General features: G+C 44.6%; 1 protein-coding gene across 1 annotated transcript in view; it reads left to right on the top strand.

The window, feature by feature from the left end:
• The window catches only part of PLXNB1 (plexin B1), a 152,642-nt gene that overhangs the window by 24,440 nt on the left and 106,846 nt on the right, over window positions 1-21,356 (top strand). The window contains exons 2-3 of the mRNA XM_083722203.1: window positions 6,823-6,872; window positions 7,864-7,988. The gene's annotated coding sequence lies outside the window, so the exon portion shown is untranslated. The remainder of the gene's footprint in view (window positions 1-6,822; window positions 6,873-7,863; window positions 7,989-21,356) is intronic.

The following is a 21,356-nucleotide window of genomic DNA, read 5'->3' as shown; positions in this document are numbered from 1 at the left end:
ACTTTAGCTAATCGGGCCTCCCGCTGCTGCTGCTGCTGCGCGATTTATGTTCTCATCCTGAAGTAAAGTTCTTAATCTGAGGCACTATTTCTGGGTTAGCTGAGTCTGTAACCTGAAGCGTCTGTAGCCCGAGGTACCACTGTACCTGCTTGTGCATGTGTGTTTGTGGGTGAGAGGGCACAGTTTACTTTGGCCACAACAACCTATGTCTGCTTGCCTGCCTGCCTGGATGCAACCCTTCAGCCATAAATGTTGGCCACCTCCGCCCTGCAGGCACAACTACCACCAACAGGAATCTGGTTGGCCGCTGTGTGAAGAGAATGCTGGACTAGATGGGTCTTTGGCCTCATTCTGCAGAGCTCTCCTTATGTTCTTAAAACGTTTGTCATGCTTGTGCCAGGGGAAAACTGCCCTCTTTGCCTGGACATTTTTATGTTATTACAAATCCCATCGGTGCTGCAAATGGAGAACCCAAGTTGCGGCTCGCTGGATATTTTTTAAGGCATGCTTTGTTTTGACCTCCTTTCTGTTGATTTGGTTTTATGGTGGCCTGGTATTATTATGAACTGCCTTTGGATCATGTGACAGAGGGCAGGCTAGAGCATCTCTTACGAATGAATAAAACAAAAATAGCTAGTAGTAGTGGTTGATACACTTAACCTTCCCCAAGAATTTATCTCCTTTTAAACCTGTCCGAGGCAGAGACTGCCAACACATCTTTGTGGAAGTGTATTCCGTAAATCAATGAAATGGGTGTGGCGCTACATTCAGAAGAGGCAACAGGAGGCATTTCCTCACATATTGGCCCTATCTACACTATATTTTTAAAGCAGGATCATACCACTTTAAACAGGCATGGCTTCCCCTACCCCACCTCGATAAGGTTTTTAATGTTTGATGCTTTATTGTGTTTTTATATTTTGCTGGAAGCCGCCCAGTGTGACTGGGACAATAATAATCATCATCACCACTCTTCCCAACAACACTCTGCACCCTTCACAAACCACAGGAGTCTCCGGGGGAAAGCCTTACAGTCTTCAAATAAAAACATCTTGGAGATCCCAGGCCACAGGGAGGTTAGACTGGCCTCAACCACAGCCAGAGCCTTTTCGGCCATGGCCCCGATCTGGTGGAACTCTCTGTCACAAGAGACTAGGGCCCTGCGGGACTTGACATTTTTCCGTAGGGCCTGCAAGACAGAGCTGTTCCACCAGGCCTTTGGCCAAGGCACAGTCTGACCCCCTCCTTTGGTAATCCTCACAGAACTCTAGCCCAATGGTTGCAATTAATTTGATTTTGAATTGATTTTAGAATGCATTTCAATCAATTGATTGTGATTTTATGTAAATTGTGTTACTTTTATAGTTGTTAGCTGCTCTGAGCCTGGCTTCGGCTGGGGAGGGTGGGATATAAATAAAAATTTATTATTATTATTATTATTATTAGTAGTAGTAGTAGTAGTAAAATACTGCTTTAAACATATCGTGTAGAGAGATGCAATGTTTGAAGACATGTCTGTTCCTAATCGTATGGCCAAACCCAGTGAATGGCTCTGATCTCTTAATATTATGATCAGCTGTTTCTGGTTGTGCTCTATTCTAGCCAATGCTTGGTTAGTGTATACATTTGTGTGTGTGTGTGTGTGTGTGTGTGTGTGTAAGGAGCGGAGTCATTCCCACAAATCCCCAAATTTGCAGGCAGGGTGGGCAGCAGTGCCCAGTGCTGCAGCCTCTTCAGCTTTGCTCACTGGACTGGGAGAAATTTGAGCTAATGGACACTGGGCAGAGCTTGTTAGCCAAGGTTGGTTTGCATCATTGTTCATTCAGCTGCCTCCTTCATTGAGGTGTTTTGTGAGAAGGCCCTTTGTCTCTCTGGAGGAGGGGTGTGGGGGGGGGGTATAAGCTGCAGAAGAACTTCCTACCCGGAGGCAGGCAGGCGGAGAGCAGGCTTAGATGCCAGGGTGTGAAATGCCTGCCTGGGCCTATTGGAACGCAACTCCTTCTCCGCTGGAAATAACTTGCCCATGTTGTCAGTTGGGAAGCTGGCATTTTGCGCTAATTGCTCATATCACAGATGGTTTCGAGGGCTCGTCGGCCACCTGCCAGGGAGTCGGCATTGTAAGAGGAACGGTTTTGCGAGCTAGATCTGCAAGTCACATTCTTCTGGGCATAAAAAGAAGAGGGGGAAATTCAGGTAACGGATCCTCTCCTGGCTGTTGTCTGATTTTCTTTTTTCTTTTTTGCAAAGGTGCCGAGAACACCACTTTAATTCAATCCAAAGATACTTGCAGCCTTTCTGTGCTACAGAAGAGCACGGGTTTTAATACCGTTTCCCTCTGCCAGAAGCTCCTGGGAGAACTGTTGGGAGATCCCGAACAGAATTCTCAGCACCCTTAACAAATGCCTTTTATTTTATTTTATTAACACTTTGAAATCAGGCCTTTCGGCTTGGCCCTTCATTCAAGTATGCTGGCAATCCAGGTCAGCTTTCCAAATGCTGAGCTTGCTAGATCAAAGCTGTGTGTGTGTGTGTGTGTGTGTTCCCTGCAGCTCAGTTCCCCGGAAGCTAATTTAAACAAGCTTTTGCAAAACTTGGCTTTTGAACCATGAATTTCCTTGGAAACTTATCTGAGGAGGAGGAGGAAGAAGGATTCCACAATTCGAAGGTTATTAATGGTTGATAAGTTTCGTTGAAAAGCAAGTTGCTTGGTGATTTATTTAGTTATTTCATAACATTTATACGTAGCTTGATCGTAGAAAAAAACCCTCAAGGCGGTTTACGAAAAAGATTGTGATTATGATAAAATTGCTTGCTGCTGCTGATACTTTCTCCAAAATTTGTAACTGCAATGTGGCTATCTGGAAGAGTTTTGCTTGCAGCTGCTGCTGCTGCTAAACTATTTTATTCCCCTTTCCACCTCCCTAACCTCTCCCGGCTTCCCCTACCCCATGCCAATTCTGAGCCCAACACAGATAGCAATGCAGAAGACTGTTGTGTGTATTCTAGAGTGCTCTCTCAGTTCCTGCCAGGTGGTTTAATAGGCCTGGCCACAGTGGCCTTCATGAACGCACCACGCATCCCAGAACATGCCCCCAGAATCCTTTGCAACGTGCTGGAGTCAGTGTGGTTGATGCTTCATCAGACAAAATGGTGTGAAAAGCTTTCCCTGACCTGGAAAACTGCGAACCTTGATGGTTGATCAGCCTTATCACAAATAAGAGTTGAAGAATTAACATGCTTGCTCCACCGCACCCCTTCAACCAGTTGTGTGTCTCAATTCTCCCTTGGGCACTGTGAGGAAACACCTGTCTGTTGTGGGACCCTAGCATGAAGTGGGGTGGGGCAGTGTGAGCCCCAACCTGGGTGAAACTCCCTCTTCAAGGGTATCTAGAGAGGCTCAGGAGAAAAGTGGCTGAGTGGGTCGGACTGGAAACCCCATCCCAGGCTGCCACAGCTTTCTGGGAGATTAACTCGCAGGCAGAGACGTTACTCACCAATCAGGAATGCAGCTCTCTTTTTCCTTAATGAGAACAAAACATTTTTATTCCTGTTCATTAAAAGGAAGCGAGGGCTACTGTCAGTCACCATGCCAACAGAATCTCCCACCCCCTCTGCCCCCAGGGGGTGATGGGTGTCTTCTGTCTCCATCCTTGTTTGGAAAGGTGAAGCAGACAAGCCAAAACTTGACAAACTGGCAAGGGAGGGCGGTTTCCATGCAGCGATTGTCTAGCTCTTGCATAGGCCAGCTAGGCTCACACAGTGTTACAGTGCGGCCTCCAAGCGTCCCTGCAAAGGACTTGCTCCTGGCCGGCGCTGGGATTGGTGTAAGATCACCAGCATCCTCTTCTGCTATGAGCTTTGAGCCTAAGAATTGCCTTTGCTGGGTGACATGAATGCAAGAAGAGCTCTGCTGGATCAGGTCAAAGGTCCATCTGGCCAGCATCCTGTTTCCTTCAGTGGCCAGGCAGATGTTTCTGGGAAGCTGATGGGAAGCAAAGCACAGGAACATAGGAAACTTATTCTGAGTCAGACCAACTGGTCAGTCCAACTCAGTATTATGGACACTGGCTGGCAGTGGCTCTCTGGGGTTCCAACCAAGGGACATTCATAGTCCTACCTGGGACCTTTCATCTGCAAAGCAGGGGCTGTACCACATGCTGCCAAGCCATCCAGATTTAAGCGGGACATCCCAGAATTACAGAAGTCATCCCGGCTTCTGGTTGCATCCCAGAACGTCCTGTTTTTTGGGTCTGGCACTCTGGCGTGTTGTCAGCAGAGCATCCCAATTTGGATCACCTGGATTTTGTAGGGTATGCTGTTGATGAGCTGTTGTTGTTTAGTCGTTTAGTCGTGTCTGACTCTTCGTGACCCCATGGACCAGAGCATGCCAGGCACTCCTGTCTTCCACTGCCTCCCGCAGTTTGGTCAAACTCATGCTGGTAGCTTCAAGAACACTGTCCAACCATCTCGTCCTCTGTCGTCCCCTTCTCCTTGTGCCATCTTTCCCAACATCAGGGTCTTTTCCAGGGAGTCTTCTCTTCTCATGAGGTGGCCAAAGTATTGGAGCCTCAGCTGCACCCCTATAAATACAAACGCAGCATGTCCCCTGCTGTTGGTCCCTATTATGTGCTGCTCAGAGGCATATTGTCCCTGAACTTGGAGGACCTATTGGCAATGATGAAAAAATTGAATTACTTTTTGCAGCTGTGTATTTAACAACAGGGAAACCAAGGCAACCAGGAATTCAAGGTAGTTGAGTGGGTGGTAGTGGGGGGACCAGAAAGCCTATCCTCCTCCTCCTCTATGCCAGCCACAGAGCCCATAATGACCAGCAGAACTTGTGGAGGAGGGGTGGATCACTCTTTCTCTCCTGGGTGGAATTTTCTTTATCTCCCCTGCCCCTTTCCTCTTTTACAAGTCTGCTAAGGGGCTAGCAGCCTGTATTCTTACTTTGGCTGCTACTCTTAACATGGAAATGCAGGCTAGTAAATGTCTTTGCAGGCTAGTAACTTGGGTGAACTTATTTACAAGCCACCAGCAGGCCTGTTCTGCATTACTTTGTCTGGCACATTCTAAAGCTATCTGAGTCATCGCCATAACCTGCGGCCATAAATTTTATAAGTTAGTTATATGTTGTGCTCTTCTTCTGTTTTACGGTTAATATTCATGTTCTGGGATCACAATGTTGCTCTGATGTAAGGTGTATGCATGTGTGCGCATGCATGGGGTCCTTGGTTGGCCATTCATTAATTCATTATCGCATCACCCTACTATTTGTTCCTAGCATCCAGCAATTATTAGTGCACTTCCATTAATAATTTGCAGTAGAGGACTGTGGAGTGGCGTTGTGGCGTTCACCTGACCTCTAGTTGCCTGTGTCACTGCTGTGTAACAAAACAGAGAGGGAAAGGGGTGGGGTTGGTGGAATGCAAATGCGCCAAAGGGAACATTAGATTGGTTCTGCTGGTGTGTTTGCACTGTGCCAACCTCCCATTTTCTGCCCTGGCTGCAGTGATGCAGGCAAAGGGAGGTCAGTTCAGTGCCACTGCCCCATCTGGCCATCCACTACTGTTCATTTGATTGATGATTGAGAGGTCCATCTTCTGTGAATATGGTTGATCGCTCCTGAAAGCTTATGTTCCTGTTTTGGAGTCAATATTATGCTGCAGTACTGCATTGACGGAAGGTGTGTGGTCCTTCATTTATTTATTACAGTCTCCCCCCCCCCCACCTTTCCAAGGAACTCAGGTTGTGATGAGTGTTGCCACCGCCCCATCATGCCCCAAGCACACATATGGAAAGAACAAGTTCCTACATTTAGGCTCAACGTTTTTAATTTTTTTTATCAAATTCTAAATTATATTACAAGTCAAAACTACAAAAGATAAATAATCTCTCAAAGGACCTGTTGATCGCATTTTGCCATTGTACTGTTGAGAGTGTATTAACTTATGGTCTGTGTGTGTGGTTTGGGAGCTGCACGGTCAGGGGAAAAACAATGTTATCCAGGGTTGTAAAGACTGCGGAGAGAATAATTGGGTGCACTCTTCCCACCTTGGATCAAATCTATACTTCCAGGTGTCATAAGAAAGCTGCAGAGATAGTGCAGGATAGTACACACCCTGGAACTGATCTCTTTCAGCTCCTGCCTTCTGGAAGAAGGTACAGGGTTATAAAGACTAGGACTAGCCGCCTGAGAAACAGTTTCTATCCAAATGCAATTTTGGTTTTAAACGCAGTGTAAGGTAGTCTCTGTGGGTGTATATTGTATTTAATTATGGGGTATCAGAGTTTTTAGGGGGTTAACTAGGCTGGGATAGCAGGCTTGTTGGTTTTTGAATGTATGATGTAGATTTTTTCAATTTTGTTGTTCTGTATGGGACAATGGCAATAAAGATTATCGTATAAAAAAACCAAAGCGGAAGAGAGTGCAGAATGAATTCAGGAAGAAGACAATATTGCATCATAAACAAGCATCTTCTGATGAGACATAGAGGACAAAAGAATTATTGTAAAGGGAAGGATCAGTCTGGTATTAGATCCAGCTCCAGCTGACCATTTTTTTTCTGTTTTGGCAGGGAGCGAGGCGGCTTTCTATTGACACCAGTTGTTGTCATGTGTTGAATAAAAGGATACCAATCAATAATAAAGCTGTCCGTGCTTCTCTGTCCCTGAGCTTTTTTAACACAGCTAGGCAACTGTTCAGAGAGTACAGTGGTCCAAACTCTTAAAGTCCCATGCATCTAAAGAAATATATAGGCCCAAGGTTACTTACATTTGCTTGGCTTGGGATGAAACATTCTCGTTGTGTTTTCTTTACAGCTTGAGGTGCACTGACTGAGAAGAGAAATGAAGCCCAGGCAGTCCAGATGGTAAGTAAAAGGGGTCACGATTCCATGCTGTGCTACTGAGGAGCAAGCCGTGGACCAGAGGCCAGGGAGGGCGAGACTCTGGATGATGCTCTTGGCCCAGAATGAGAATTGCCCCATTTGTAGACAATCAGAGTGAGTGTTGGGCAGGAGTGGCTTGTTCCGTTTGGTCTCCTGAGGTGAAATGAGAAGGTACCATCATCCACTGAAGCCTCACTTAGTGGAAGCCACTGAAGCCGCTTCTCTTCTTCACTTTTTGGGAGGTGGGGCACAGAGGCACCCCTGGGTTTCGGCTTCCTGAGGCGGCTTCCTCAGTCTGCCTCATGGGCGGGTTGGCCCTGGTGTGGGGCAATGTATAGTTTTGATCTATGGGCTACTTTTAAAACGAGGCTGCATTTTAAATTGCATTTTAACCTGTACAGTGGTACCTCAGGTTAAGTACTTAAGTCATTCCTGAGGTCCGTACTTAACCTGAAACTGTTCTTAACCTGAAACACCACTTTAGCTAATGGGGCCTCCTGCTGCCGCTGTGCCCCTGGAACACGATTTCTGTTCTCATCCTGAAGCAAAGTTCTTAACCTGAGGTATTATTTCTGGGTTAGCGGAGTCTGTAACCTGAAGCGTATGTAACCTGAGGTACCACTGTATTTTAAATTGTTTTTTTTTAAAAAAAATATTATGTTTTTAGTGTAATTTTAATGGTGTTAGCTGCCCTGAGCCTGGCTCTGGCCGGGGAGGGCGGGGTATAAATAAAATTTATTATTATTATTATTATTATTATTATTATTATTATTATTTGGGGTGGCAGGAGCAGCCATGACTGCATCATGCAAGCTCAGAATTTTTTACATCGCTGGAGTGCAACCTAGCAAACCTAGATACGTGTGGTTTTTGCTTTCTTCGTAGGATGGGGGTTTATGCACATTGTATACTGACCAGTAGGAGATTTAAGTTTACCAACCAACCCTCCCACCCCCTGTTTTCTTTCTTAAAGGTTGCCTGAACCCCAGGTATCTCATTCATTTCTGGCTGCATCTCTAAGCTGTTTACCAGCAGACTTTCAACTGCTGCCATTGCATCGATTGTGGACTCCTGCCAGAACTTGCCTATAGGACTCAGGTAAGTTTGCTCTGAGATGTATAACGTGCATGCAGCCCACTGTGCAAAGGAGAGCAAAAATGGCATGGCCGCATGTCGAGTTTTTGCAGGGGAAGAAAGTTTCTGCCATTTTAGAGAACAAATCACCACCCTCTCGTAATTCTTGGTGACTAATCGGGCACCCACGCTCCTCGTTGTACCTTGACTGTAGAGATCCTGGTCTTCAAAGCCTAACTGGGTGTTTCTGGTTGAACTCTACTGTCCCCTTGATGGCGACATCATCCGTATTGGAACTCTGTTTGTGACATGGTTGTGCTGCTGTTGGGTAGCAAAAGAAAAGGAATTCTGGTGGCTGCCTCCTGGTCGTGCTGTAAACCATGGTTTGGATGACTGAGAATGAACTCCATGCCTGCACCCCCTGCTTTCTTGTTTCGATCAAACCATAGTTTGCTGTTGTGTTTGACTGTTGTAAACTTTGCTTTGATCAAACCATGGTAGTTTGAGCTAAACAGGAAGTAATACATGAAGCTGTGCATGTGAGGGAGGGAGAAGGGTAATGATAATTGTTCCTGATTCTTTTAAACTATGGTGTGGAGGATCATTTGAATACCACCATTCTGTACAAGTACTGTTAAAAAGAGAAGCTGCACATAGCCTGACCGCCGTAGTTCATGTGGGGGTAACCTCAAAACTTTATTACTGCATTTCACACTATGTACCGTATTTTTTGCTCTATAAGATTCACCCGACCATAAGACGCACCTGGTTTTTAGAGGAGGAAAACATGAAACAAGAAAGCAACGCAAAGCCTCTTGAGCGAAGAGGGAAGAGAGCTCCCGCTGCGCTCAAGAGGCTTTGCGTGGCTATCCCTAAAGCCAGGAGAGCAAGAGGGATCGCCGCACACCGATTCCTCTTGCTCTTCTGGCTTCAGCGATAGCTGCGCAGCCTGCATTCACTCCATAAGACGCACACATATTTCCCCTTACTTTTTAGGAGGGGAAAAGTGCGTCTTATAGAGCGAAAAATACGGTAGGTGTGGCCTTGGGCCTGTTTTGGAAGCTCCAGCTGGTGCACAGTGCTATAGCCAGACTGCTGATGGGGGCATCTGGTCGACAATATGTGACACCATTGTTAAAAGGTCTGCACTGGCTACCCTTCTAGTACTGTAGTCTGTTAAGGGTTGTTAGGAGATATTCTCAGAGTGATTTAACCAGGCACCCCCAAACACTGCCCTCCAGATGTTTTGGGACTACAATTCCCAACATCCCTGATCTCTGGTCCTGTTAGCTAGGGATGATGAGAGCTGTAGTCAAAACATCTGGAGGGCTGAGTTTGGGGATGCCTGCATTTAACCATCATCCCCTCCTCCCAGGGAACTCTGGGAACTGCATCACTGCAAGGCAGGCACCCCCAAACTCTGCCCTCCATATGTTTTGGGACTACAACTCCCATCATCCCTAGCTAACAGGATCAGTGGTCGGGGATGATGGGAACTGTAGTCCCAAAATATCTGAAGGGCGAAGTTTGGGGATGCCTGCTGCAAGGGGAATAAGGCTCTCCTAACAACTCTCAGCACCTTTAGCAGACTTCAGCTCCCAGAATTCCTTGGGGGACACCATGACGCTTTGAAGTGGCATCACCGTGCTTAAAACGTAGGATATGAACACGGACCAAGATAAACAAAAGAGCAATTTAAGAAACAGGCAAGAACACGGAGCGGAAGCAACTGCTGACCAGCAGCCTCTTCCTACTTCCTTAAGAAGAGCTGATTGGCAGCTGCGCAGGATGCAGCTGGCCCTTAATAGCCGTGACTCGTACCCCACAGCAGGCTGCCACTTTTGTTGGAAGTGTCATTCTGGAGTCCTCAGTTGGGCAGCCTGAATAAGGGCAGAGCTCAGCCGCCCCAAGGCTATGGTCCAAGGATACCTGAGGCAGGAACCTGGATGGAGAGCCACCTGGGAGCTTCCTGTGGGCTGCTGAGAGTGCCAGTGTGGGAGAAAGGCAGGAAGTAAGTGCTTAGGGAGGCTGAAATTAATTGCCTCTATGTGAGCTATTCATTTCTTAACCTGCTTGGTTCTGATGTCGGCTATGCTATGTTTTGTATTGTTATTATAAGCTTCCTTGAATGCATTTTATGCAAGAAAGCTGCAAGTGCAATAAATGAAATAAAGGCAATTACCAGAGGTTAAAACAGGGGTTCCTAAAGTGGTCCATGGACCAGAAGTGGTCCATGAGCTTCATTCACGTGGTCTGTGGCATCCCTGCCCTTGGTGGTTTTTAATAGTATTTTTTTTTCTTCTTCTTTTCTTTACCTTGGGTTTTATTGTATCTCAGATCTGTGGAATGCAAATTGTAAGGCAATATGAAAAATTAAAAAGCAATACAAATGCAATTGCAAATCATACAGCATCTAGCACAGTGAATTAAGGTTGCTGCAACAGGAGGAAAAATCGTTAAGTGGTCTACCAAGATTAAAGCTTCTGGACCACACAACACTTACCTGGGACAAAGACCCGCTAAGCATAACAGGAACTTACTTCTGAGTAAACATGTATAGGCTTGCACTCTTTAAGTCCCACTAAAGCCAGTGGAGCTTAGTTCTTAGTACACATGCTTTAAATTGTGCTGGGTGTGAACCGTAATAGTTAAAGGTAAAGGGACCCCTGACCATTAGGTCCAGTTGTGACCGACTCTGGGGTTGCGGCGCTTATCTCCCTTTATTGGCCGAGGGAGCCGGCATACAGCTTCCAGGTCATGTGGCCAGCATGACTAAGCTGCTTCTGGCGAACCAGAGCAGCGCACGGAAACGCCGTTTACCTTCCCGCCGGAGCGGTACCTATTTATCTACTTGCACTTTGATGTGCTTTCGAACTGCTAGGTTGGCAGGAGAAGGGACCGAGCAATGGGAGCTCACCCCGTCGCAGGGATTCGAACTGGCAACCTTCTGATCGGCAAGTCCTAGGCTCTGTGGTTTAACCCACAGCGCCACCCACTTCCCTGTGAACCCTAATAGGTGATAGTAATTGCTTTGAATGCTGATTTAGTCTACTCCTTTTGCCTTGTGTTTCGCTCTTTTTGAATATCACAAATTTATTGTCATTCAACTTTAATTTGGTGCCGCTACTGATATATATGGTATTTTACTGATATATATGGTATTTGCGAGCCACATTGAACCTCATCCTGGGAAAAAGGCAGGATGCAAATACATTAAGTGATAATAATTAAAAGTAATTTGTGCTGTTAGTTTTTAGGCAGCAATGGGAGAGGGACATACCTAAGGCCCACACGTGTCAAGTGAAGTGAAGTGCATGACTTTGTCTCCTTAGTCCTTAGGACAAGATTAGGAGGCCCAGGTTCAAAACAGGAGAGGGCTGCTGCACCTTTTTTTGTTGCATGGAAATGGAAGTTTTGGCTTGTCATACATTAAATGCCGGGACCCAGCTATTAAAGGTGCAGGAGCACCTGTTGCCATGTGTCCACCTTAGTCAGGCCGCCTCCAGCTATTACCCTCTGCTATGACTGGGCTCTTGGTCAGACAGTTGAGCTTAGATAAAAGAGAGGCCTGGAAACTATGATGAAAAGCTTCTGAGTGGGTGTCTGTATAAAGGGGAAGTAGAAGCATCAAGACTGTTTAGTCTGCAGTGCAGAAGAGGATGAGATGAGGTAGCAGTGTTGCTTTAATTTTTTTTCTGTTGTCTGACTATTCACACTTTTGCAGGATACAGGATGTGTCCCTGTATCTTTTACAGATCAGCTGCAGGTTCAGGGGATGGAGGTGATAATTTTTGAGCATACTTCTGCTAGGGTTTAAGCCTCACCTTCCCCAGTCTTCTGTTCACCTCTAGCTACTTGCTTTAGGGGTGAATAGAAGGTAGATCAGTATCTTAAGTACATTGGCAAGGATTTCTTACGCCCATTTGTTCAACAGTAGCAGGAACAAAAGAGCCCCCCTAAATAAACTGGTGATTGGGGGTGGGAAAACGGGTGTGCTTTTGTTTTTGTGGAAGGACTGTGAGTGCAGTTGGGGTTTTGGTACTTGAAACAATTCCTCGGGCTCAGAATTCCTTAATTCTACCGTGTTGTCTTTGGCACCAGTTGGTGGATCTTGGCATTCTGGTAGAAAACAACAACAAAGTAGATCCCACAAGAAGTTCGCCATCTCTCGTTTCACAGGATGAAAGAGAGCCTTCCAGCAAACTCATTGCAGAACCGTGCCTTAAGTTCCACCTTTATTCAGATGGGTATTCCAGAGCACAGAGGCAAGAAAGGAATTGGAATTTGTGGGCTTTTCCAGGCAATGGTTTCCTATGGTTGTTTGGTTGTTTTGGCAGCATCTGAAACTACTACTTCTTCTTTGGTCATCACTTGTAGCCGAATAAGATTGTCTTCCATAAACACAGTTTTAACAATGAGTTGCATCATCATCATTTATTTATTTATTTATTTATTTATTTATTTATTTATACCCCGCCCATCTGGCTGGGTTTCCCCAGCTACTCTGGACGGCTTCCAACAGAATATTAAAATACAATAGTCTATTAAACATTAAAAGCTTCCCTGAACAGGGCTGCCTTCAGATGTCTTCTAAAAGTCTGCTGGTTGTTTTTCTCTTTGACATCTGGTGGGAGGGCGTTCCACAGGGTGGGTGCTACTACCGAGAAGGCCCTCTGCCTGGTTCCCTGTAACTTGGCTTCTTGCAGCGAGGGAACCGCCAGAAGGCCCTCGGCACTGGACCTCAGCATCCGGGCAAAACGATGGGGGTGGAGACGCTCCTTCAGGTATACTGGGCCGAGGCCATAAGTGACTGTGGAGGCCAATTCTGGATCCACACGTCCTTCCACAGTGGGGACATAGGTTTCCTGGTGGATCTCATTGAGGGTTTGCCACTTGTGCCTTCCTCTTAGCACGTTTCTCCCTTTTGTCCTGAGTTCGAGCCTCTTCAAATCCCATGACACATTTGGTAAAGGCTGTTCTCCAATTGGAGCACTCACAGGCCAGCGTTTCCCAGTTGTCGGTGTTTATGCTACAAGCACCTGTACTCCTGCCCTCAACTCCAGCATTCCCCAACTCCAGTTTTTAGAACCATGAATGAACTTAACTATTGTTAACACCAGAGAATGGCATCCGTAGTGATGGTGAACGATTTCTGTAATGTGATTTATACAAGTGTTGTGGAGGTCTGTCTCCACTCTTTGGAGTCTGAATACTAGGTGCTGGGATTCACAGGTGGGCAGAGTGCTGTTGTGCTCATGTCCAGCATTGCAGGTTTTCTGGCTGGGTCAGCGTTAGGAACCTAGGAAGCTGCCTTTCTACTGAGCCTGATCATTACTCCATCCAGCTGAGTATTGCGTATGCAAAACCGGTAGCGTCTCTCCAGGATTTTAGGCAGAGGTTTCTCCCAGTCGTATCTGGAATGGAACCCAGGACCTTCTGAGTGCAAAACAGATGCTCAACCATTGAGCTACATCCTTTCCCCGGTGCCATGTTGCCATGTCTGCTCTGAACCACACGAGTGGAAGGGGAAGCACAGGGCAAAAATGTCAGGCCTCTTGCAGCTCCTCTTCAAGCCAAAAATGTTCAGAGCGAAAACAGAAGAAGAAGAAGGACTGTCCCAGGTTGGGTGGGCTAATTAGTACATCAAAAGCTCAGAGACCAAAAGGAAAACACCCCAGTAAAAAGCAGTTTGATGAGAGGGTTAGAAGAAAAAAACACTTAGCCGTTTGCATTTGTTGCAGGACTATAACCCTGCTAAATTAGGCAGTTCTTCATTTCGGTTTGTTGTTCTTTTTCCTTTTCTTTTGCCCTGCCCTGTCAGAGCTCCACACAGCTCTTGTTTTAGCACAGAATTCAGGGCAGAGGTGGTGGTGGCAGAATTGCAGCAAACTGTCATTATATCCCCCAAGCACGTGTGGTTGCAAAACGTGGGGTGGCAGAGAGTTCAAGTCCAGATGAAGGGACCTTTGTGGTTGGAGGAGTTGGCTGCGCAAAAAATAAACATAAGAAGAGGCCTGCTGGATCAGACCAAAGGCTCATCTAGCCCAGTGAACCAACTTGATGCCTATGGGAAGCCAGCCAGCCAGCAGGGCCTAAATTCAGCAGCACTCTCCACGTTCTCAATTCCTAGCAACTAGCCTGCTGCCTCCGACACAGGAGGGGTAGCAAAGCCACCGTGGCTTGCAGCCATTGAGAGCCTTATCCTCCATGAATTTGTCTAGTTCCAGCTTTGTAGCTGTCTTTTGGAAGAGAGTTCCATAGTTTAAGGCACTGTGTGCCAAAGTAATGACATTGTTGTTTGTTGTGCGGGGGTGGGGGGCTGATCCACTCCCCTCAAGCCACTTTTTTTTTATTTTTATTTTTTTATAATATTTTTATTGAGTTTAAGAAATACAGAAAAAAGAATAAAGGATAGATATAAGAAAGTATAAAAAGAGAATAACAAATTTCCATGTTCTTTTTTCATCAAATCTAAAGGACTTCCCCGCAACCTCCAAACCCTGCATTCTCTGTACTATAAAACATCAGCAATTTGTTAACTTATTTCAAAGCTTATTGTATCTTGCATTTTATCGTGTTCCCTAATTTCAAATATACTATAACTCAATTTTTGTACGTTTTATATTTAAACACAATAAAGTTGTTTCATTATTTTACCTCTAAATTCTTGTGTCTTAATTTCCATTTCATTAACTTACATTTGCTGAAGCTAAAATTTCCTAAAAGGTGCATTTTTTTTTTTAACATTCATACAGCTTATAGTATTTTTTCAAATAGTCCTTAAACTTTATCCAGTCCTCCTCGATTGTTTCTTCTCCCAAGTCTCGGATTCTGCCAGTCATTTCGGCCAATTCCATGTAGTCCATCAACTGCGATTGCCATTCCTCCAGTGTGGGTAGATCTTGTGTCTTCCAATGCCTTGCAATCAAGATCCTGGCTGCCGTGGTAGCATACATAAAAAAGATTCTATCTTTCTTAAGTACTCTCTGGTCTACAATGCCCAAAAGAAAGGCCTCCGGTTTCTTAGGTAAGGTAAATCTAAGTACCTTTTTTAGTTCATTATGGATCATCTCCCAAAAGGCCTTCACTTTCGGGCAAGTCCACCAGAGGTGAAAAAATGTCCCTTCCGCCTCTCTACATTTCCAACATTTATTGTCAGACAGGTGGTATATCTTAGCTAGTTTGACTGGGGTCATGTACCACCGGTATACCATTTTCATAATGTTTTCCTTCAAGGCACTACATGCCGTAAATTTCATTCCGGTGTTCCATAACCTTTCCCAGTCTGCAAACATAATGTTGTGCCCCACATCCTGCGCCCATTTTATCATGGCGGATTTGACTATCTCATCCTGTGTATTCCACTTAAGCAGCAAGTTATACATTCTCGAAAGTAGTTTATTTTTTGGCTCTAACAATTCTGTCTCTAGTTTCGATTTTTCCACCTGGAATCCAACCTTTTTATCTATTTTAAAGACCTCCTGGATTTGGGCATAGTGCAACCAATCTCGCACCTTGGTTTTCAGTTTTTCCAAGCTCAGCAACCTCCAATTGTCTCCAATTTTCTCAATTATTTCCCAATATTTAGGCCAGTGGGCCTCCATGTTAAGTCTCTTACGTGCCTTGGCCTCCACCGGTGAGAGCCACCTCGGAGTCTTACTCTCCAATAAGTCTTTATATTTTGTCCAGACCATCAAAATTGCTCTTCTGACAATATGGTTTTTGAACAATTTGTGCACTTTAACCTTGTCATACCACAGATATGCATGCCACCCAAACGCATTATCAAACCCTTCCAGATCTAGGACATCAGTGTTCTCCAGCAAAATCCAATCTTTCAACCAGCAGAAGGCTGCAGCTTCATAATATAACCTCAAGTCTGGCAGGGCAAATCCCCCTCTTTCTTTCGCATCAGTTAATATCTTAAACTTTATTCGGGGCTTTTTGCCCTGCCAAACAAACTTAGAGATATCCTTCTGCCACTTTCCAAAACATTCCACCTTGTCCACGATCTGTAGGGCCTGAAACAAGAATAACATTTTCGGCAATACATTCATCTTTACAGCAGCTATTCGGCCTAACAAGGAAAGTTTTAATCTTGACCATATTTCCAAATCTCTTTTAATTTCTGACCAACATTTCTCATAGTTGTCTTTAAACAAATTCAAATTTTTGGAGGTCAAGTGCACCCCTAGGTATTTTACTTTTTTAACCACATTTAGTTCTGTTTCTTTAGAGAACTCATCTGTTTCTGTAACTGTCAAATTTTTTGCTAAAACTTTAGTTTTTTGCTTATTTAACTTAAATCCCGCCACCCGACCAAAGTCAGAAATTAATTCTAACACTCTTTTAGTGCTAGAGACTGGTTCCTGTAATGTTAATACCAGGTCATCTGCAAATGCTTTCAATTTATATTGTTTCACTCCGACATCAATTCCCTGAACCAACCGGTCCTTTCTAATCATGTTTAGCAACACCTCCAGAACTGAAATAAACAATAGGGGGGATAGGGGGCACCCCTGGCGTGTCCCTTTTTCAATTTTAAACTCCTCTGTCACCACATTGTTTACAATCAATTTCGCTTTTTGTTCTGAGTAGATTGCTTCTATACCATTTTCAAACCCCCGCCCCACTCCCATCCCTTCCAAATTTTTCTTCATAAACATCCAAGAAATATTATCAAAGGCCTTCTCTGCATCAATAAAAATTAAGACCGCTCTAGTGTTAAGATTTGTTTGTAGAAGCTCCAAAATATCAATAATGTTTCTTGTATTGTCAAACAAATGCCTACCAGGGAGAAAGCCAGCCTGGTCCTTATGGATCACTTCATTTAATACTTTTTTAAATCTATTTGCCAGGATATCCGCAAAAAAATTGTAATCCACATTTAGGAGTGAGATGGGGCGGTAGTTCTTAAGCTGAGTCTTTTCAGTTCCTAGTTTAGGTATCAATGTGATGAAAGCTTCTTTCCACGTTTCCGGTGCCTTCCTCCCCTCCATGATCTGGTTACAAACCTCCATCAAAGGTTGTATCAAATAATCCTTTAAAACCTTGTAGTATTTGGAGGTTAGTCCATCAGGGCCTGGAGATTTGCCCAATTGGAGATTCTGAATGGCACTTTCAATTTCTTGCTGTGTGATGTTACAATTCAGGATTGATCTCATTTCCTGGGATATTTTTTGTAATCCATTAGTTTTAAGAAATTGATCCACCTCGGAAGCTTTTTGCGGCCCTTGTGAATAAAGTTCTTTGAAATATCTCTGGAAACACTTTCTAATTTCCTCAGGTTTCTGAACCATTCTCCCTTCAATCTCTAGATTTGTAACTGTATTAAGTTTTTGTCTCTTTTTCAACTGCCATGCTAGCAGTTTCCCACACTTATTCGCCGATTCAAAGGATCTTTGTTTCATTTGTTTAATTTTCCATTCCACCTCTTGATTTATCAAATTCGAGTATTGCGCCTGGAAAAATTTCACTTCTCTTAGCACATCCTTCGACTTAGGCCTAGATCTTAATTTTTTCTCTCCTTCTCTTATTTTCTCCAATATCTTCTCCTTCTTTTCATTCCAGAGTCTTTTCTTAATCGTGTTTTGTTGTATTAGAAACCCTCTCATGACTGCTTTACTTGCGTCCCAGATTATTCTTTTATCCACAGTGGTATTCAAATTTATCTCAAAATAGTCCTTTAAAGTTTTTTGGGCCTTCTTCACAATCTCCTGGTCTCTTAATATAGTGTCATTCATTTTCCATCTAAAGGATCCGGTTGTATTTAGTCTCAATTCCACTTTCAAAGCGTTATGGTCGGAGCAAGTTTTTGGGCAGATTTCCACTTTTCTAGTCTTAGGTACCAGTCCCCTAGTTGTCCATATTTGGTCGATTCGTGTCCATGTCAGATGAGCTTCAGAAAAGAAAGTTCCTTCTTTCCCTAGAGGGTTCTTAACCCTCCATATGTCAATTAAGTCCATATTGTCAGTCATTTCAAAAAAAGTTTTAGGTAGTCTGCCATCCTTCGATATGTTGACACTTTGTGACTTATCCATGTTTACAGACACAACCCCATTCATATCACCCAACATAATGATGTTATTGTAGTCCAAGTAATCCAGCATAGTCTCATGCAGCTTCCTGAAAAATTCCGATTTTCCCTCATTTGGAGCGTATATTCCTAATATCAAAAATTTTTCTCCTTGTGTCTGTATTTCAATCGCCAGAATTCGGCCATGTTCATCTTTAAATAAGAATTTCGGTGACAGGCTCTCCTTTGCATATATCACCACTCCTCTTTTCTTAACTTTATCTGAAGAAATAAATTCTTGGCCTAGTCTTTTATTAATTAGCACTTTTCTGTGGAGCCTTGTCACATGTGTTTCTTGTAGGCAAATAACGTCCAATTGTTCCTTTTTCAAGATGTGAAAAACTTTTCTTCTTTTCTCCGGGGAGTTTCCGCCATTTATATTCCAGCTAAGAAGCTGCAGAGACATCCTGGTTCAGTTGGCGGGTCCTACAATGGGGTATCTAAGTTTCCCTCCGATCCCGGAGGTGGTAATGTTGGTCCAGATCCAGGCGGTGTAGGCTTTGGAGATGGTCCCGGTGGTGGTGGAGGCCAAGAAGCTGCAGCTCCTTTTTGCAGGTCCTCCTCGTGGTCGTATAGGAACTTCTGCTGGTCTTCAGGTGATTTAATTTTTATTTTCCTTCCTTTGTAAGTAAATGATAGTCCTTGTGGAAACTCCCACCTATAGGGAATTCCGTTGTGTCTCAACAATTTAGTCAAGTCTATATAGGCAGTCCTAAGTTCCAAGAGATATTTGGGTATATCTCTGTAAATTTCAGCCTTTTTGTCTTCTATCTCCAAATATTTCTTGAAATGTAGGCCTAATATCTTATCCCTCTCTTCTCTTGATCTCAGAATAACTAAGCAGTCTCTGGACTTGTCTTTCTTTACAGATTTTCCCAGTCTAAAGGCTGTCACAATTTTAAAGTCCTTTTCTTCCTCAATTCCCCAGAATTTGGAGAACAAAAGTGTCAGAAATCCCTCTAGGTTGTCTTTCTCCAGTTCCGGGATAGCCCTTATCCTGAGATTATTTTCTTTACTTTTCAATTCAACCAATGACAGGTAGGCTTGTTGTTCCCCTACCTGTCTTTTCAGAGGCCTTACTTCCCCTTTAATCTCATCAACCTTTATATTCGCCTGTTCTGCTTTTTGATTGGCTTCCACAGCTAATTTGTAGTTTTCTGCCGTAGCTCCTTGCAGTTTCTCAATTGCCTGGGTATGCTGCGAAACCTGTTCAGTTAATTTGCCAATAGAGGATGTGGCTTGGTCAATTTTTGATGTTTGATTATCCACTTTTTGATTTAAAACTGCCAGTTGTTCCAAAATTTGTTTCAAAACTGTTTCAGATCCTCCAGTTGCCATATCTTCTGCAGCAGGCTGTACAAATTCCACCTCCTGTGCTGTCAGCACAGTTGGGACGGATGATCTGTGATGATGAGTTAAAGTTATTTGCATGAGTTGCCCAGATTTTTTCTCTTTTTCTTTATCTTTGGCTTTAGCTGCTCTTGTTCTCCCTGAGCCGCTCATTCCACACCTGCCTCTGTTCAAGGTCAAATGATCTTTTGTCCCATGAGAAAGACAAGTCCAAAGTATAAACAATTAAACCACAAAGAATTTCAATAAAGTTCAATTCCCAGGCCACTATACTTCCACAGTCCTCTAGGGGGAGTATTTCGAAGTTTCAAAGAAGGAAGGAACTATTTTCCGCCATTGAAGTTCCTATATTCCCCATGTTAAATTTTTGTAGTTCCAAAACACAAAAGGGAGGTTTCCAAAGCTTCCAGTCTCTTAGAATCCAGCCACAAGGTGTCAAGAGAGGTCCCAGCAACAATGTTAAACATTAATGTCTCAGTCTATGCAACAGTTTAAATCTCTGCTACAATGTCGTCAATTTGACAGCAGTTTGACAGTTCTCTTCTATACACTGGCAGCCCGATGACGGGGTTACCCCTTTTAACTCCGTTTAGCTCAAAAATAGGGGGACAGTTCCAGAGGGCAAAAGTCCATAAATTTCACAATTCTTTCCCTTTTATCCTCGAAATGCAAAGTCTATCAATGCACTCTTTCTTCCACTTTTACAATCCCTTTTAAGCACTTCAGCTCGCTTCAGAGCCCTTGCTTTGATCTAATTAGCAGAGTCGGGAGGCGGACTTCCTGTTACTCGCCTCCCGTTTTCAGCCGAATTTCACCAATTTAGATTAAGAATTTAAACCCCTTACTCACGGGTATGTTGCTCCAATTTCCGATATTTTCAAGAAGAAAGGTCAGCGCTCATCAGCAGCAGCAGCGCGGCTTTGCTTCCACGAAAAGAGCGATGAACTCACAGCGCCGCTCCCCCTTTCACGTTCCGGAGCCTCTTACGAGGCTCCTTCTCCGCTTCTGGGGGGGCTCAAGGCGCCCGCCGAGTCCCACGGCCGCAGGCTCGCTCTGCCTGCGGTTTTTCTTGATGGGTCTCCGCTTTGCCGCAGCGGACGACCCTTTTTCGCGGAGCCCCTCTTCACAGCGCGAAGAGGACCGCCATTGCTGTTTCGCGCCGCCTCCGGAAGTCCGCCACTTTTTTTTTTTAAAGCTACCTTGAAACCTTGGCTCTGGACCAGGCACCCCCAAACTTAGCCCACCAGCTGTTTTGGGACTACAACTCCCATCATCCCTAGCTAACAGGATCATTGTAGTCCCAAAACAGCAGGAGGGCCAAGTGTGGGGATGCCTGCTCTGGACTCTGGGGAAGGAGGAGGGTGTGAGCACAAGGCTAACCTAAACTATGGCTTAGCGTAATGTCTGAATACGAGGGATGCGGGTGGCGCTGTGGGTTAAACCACAGAGCCTAGGACTTGCTGATCAGAAGGTTGGCGGTTTGAATCCCCGCAATTTAGTGAGCTCCCGTTGCTCGGTCCCTGCTCCTGCCATCCTAGCAGTTCGAAAGCACGTCAAAGTGCAAGTAGATAAATAGGTACCACTCCAGTGGGAAGGTAAATGGCATTTCCATTCACTGCTCTGGTTCGCCAGAAGCGGCTTAGTCATACTGGCCACATGACCCGGAAGCTGTACGTAAAGCGAGATGAGTGCCGCAACCCCAGAGTCGTCTGCGACTGGACCTAATGGTCAGGGGTCCCTTTACCTTTAGTGTCTGAACACAGGCTGTGCTTTGGGGATAAAGGAGGGCGATTAAGTATGTATGCTGCTCCGAGTTCCTTGGAGGATGAGAGAAAGGTGTGTGTTTATTATATGTGATTGATATTATATGCCACCTGTTCTCCAATGCAACCTTTTGCTTGACAATTCCTGGGCCTGAGATGTAGGCCTTTGATTTTTATACTGTACAGCCTTGGCTCATAATGCCA

The sequence above is a fragment of the Podarcis gaigeae genome, assembly GCF_964106915.1.
Source record: "Podarcis gaigeae genome assembly, chromosome: 2".
In the NCBI taxonomy this organism is placed as follows: domain Eukaryota; kingdom Metazoa; phylum Chordata; class Lepidosauria; order Squamata; family Lacertidae; genus Podarcis; species Podarcis gaigeae.
Note: the sequence above shows the minus strand (reverse complement) of the source record. Positions and strands in the feature narration are given on the sequence as shown.